This window comes from Aplysia californica, unplaced genomic scaffold, assembly GCF_000002075.1.
Source record: "Aplysia californica isolate F4 #8 unplaced genomic scaffold, AplCal3.0 scaffold00367, whole genome shotgun sequence".
NCBI classification, from domain to species: Eukaryota; Metazoa; Mollusca; class Gastropoda; order Aplysiida; family Aplysiidae; genus Aplysia; species Aplysia californica.
Window position 1 is genome coordinate 698,307 of NW_004797637.1, and position 1,949 is coordinate 700,255.

Here is a 1,949-nt window from a genome sequence, read left to right on the forward strand (position 1 = left end):
CCGTTCGCATGTCTGCGATCTCGGCTTCAAGCCCTAGCTAGATCTAGGTCAGGCAAAGGTTGATGACTTTATGAAGAACTATGTAACACTATAACAATCTAATTAACAAAATCAACTTACCGCACATCTCCAGAATATCCCTATCCATGATTGGAAGCACAATGAAGCCCTTGATATGCACTTATGTACGTGAATAGAGTGTAATCGAAAATAGGTAGTGCACGTAAATAATTCTTCGCCATTGCTGAACCAAGCGCGTCGCCAGAGAGAGGACCAGCATGTGTGTTTACAAAAACAAGCGGCGCTAAACGGCTGCCAGACCAATTTTGTTGAATCCGATTTTTCATTATAGCAAACACGAGGTTTTGTGTTGATAATTACAAGCATTGAGCAAGTAATGTAGAAAGAGAAGTCACAAGTAGTGCCTGAAATGCCTGCATATTATGAGCGGTGTAAAAAAAAAGACAGATTCGTTCAAATGCACACGCCTGTGTCATCCCGATTGTTTTCCAAAAAGTTGTGTTGCTGTGTAGAGCCTAGCATACGGCAACTTTTTATTCCATAGACCAGGGCACAATTCATTATGTAGATCTACGTCGAGACTAGCTTATCATTATAATAATGATCAGTTGCAGGAGGAAAAAAGACTGGCGCGTTTGTATCTGCGACTTCAACCAGGGGTGAAAGTTTTCCGGCTCCTGCCGGAATTTCCGGCTACTTGAACTCGCCCGTAAGCCACCCTCCGGCTACGCGGGCCCGGCAAGTCTTCCATAGCTGGCGATGGGACAGTAATTTGATTAAAATCGCCGAGACCCGATAATTTGAGGAAATTTGTAAATTACCCCATGGAAAAAGTCGGGAAGACTCGGGGGAAAATAGAAACAGTTCTGGAATATTTGAAAACAAATTCCGATATGGTCAGTAAGTTAATTTTTTCCGGTCGCGATTGTGGCATTCGTTCAGCTTTTCCCGGTCCGACAGTACGTGTTACGCGAACTGGCCTCTATGGTGGCATGAAGAAGCGTGTGGCACCGTGGCTCGATCGGGAATATTAAGATTACTTTCGCATTCGTTACCACCCAGAACTTGGCCGGTGATAGACTGGTAACGCAACATTTGTGACATACAGGCCGTCCACTATAAACGCTGTGTCGCCAAGAAAAGAAATCAAATTTTGTATCTGTACTGTCACTTGTGAAAAAATATCTAACAAGTAAGAACAGACTGAAATACGTACGTCACACAAGACTCCTGTTCCGCACTGAAATTTTGTTGACTGGATACATATTATATAATGTTGGCTATGTACTCGTTTGTGTGTGTGTGTGTGTGTGTGTGTGTGTATTTAAATAGAGCGTGTGCTGTCCCTGTTATGTAACATGCCCCCGGAAAATTGAGAAGCGTACCCCAATCTTCAGGCCGTGTGAATTTACCATGAACTTTTCAGGCTATCCGTTCTCTAACAACAGAATTTTCAGGCTAAACCGTCTCTTGTCACTTTCACCCATGCGTTCAACGCCTGGATCGCTAATGTCTCCCCCCCGACACACACACAGCCACATCCGCCCAACCGACTCCGACACCCGCTAGAGTAGACACGTGCGCATGCCAAAAACGCATGTGTTGGTACAAAAAAAAGGCCACTGATTGGTCGCATGTAATCGGCTAAGCGAATAATGATAATGGTTCTCGATGCAGGTGCAATGGATGGTTTCCGGAAATAGATAAAGTTCGTTCTGGGAGAAAAACGAGCGAAGCCGCGTCTACGGGGACTGTTCACCTTGGAAGCGAGCTCGCTGATTTAAGTGCTCATTGAATTCAGGTTATTTTTATTGATTTTAAAGAAGAAAGAAAACGGGGAATCTGTCTTATCTCGTTGAATCAAGTTCTCGTTGAATTCGAGCTTGTTGAATCAGAGCAGAGTTCCACTGTATAGTACTCCGGGGGTG

The 1,949-nt window shown here is 44.2% G+C and overlaps 1 protein-coding gene across 2 annotated transcripts in view; it reads left to right on the forward strand.

The window, feature by feature from the left end:
- LOC101858504 (transcriptional adapter 2-beta) overlaps positions 1-1,949 on the forward strand; it is a 57,667-nt gene that overhangs the window by 21,117 nt on the left and 34,601 nt on the right. The gene's annotated exons all lie outside the window — the stretch shown is intronic.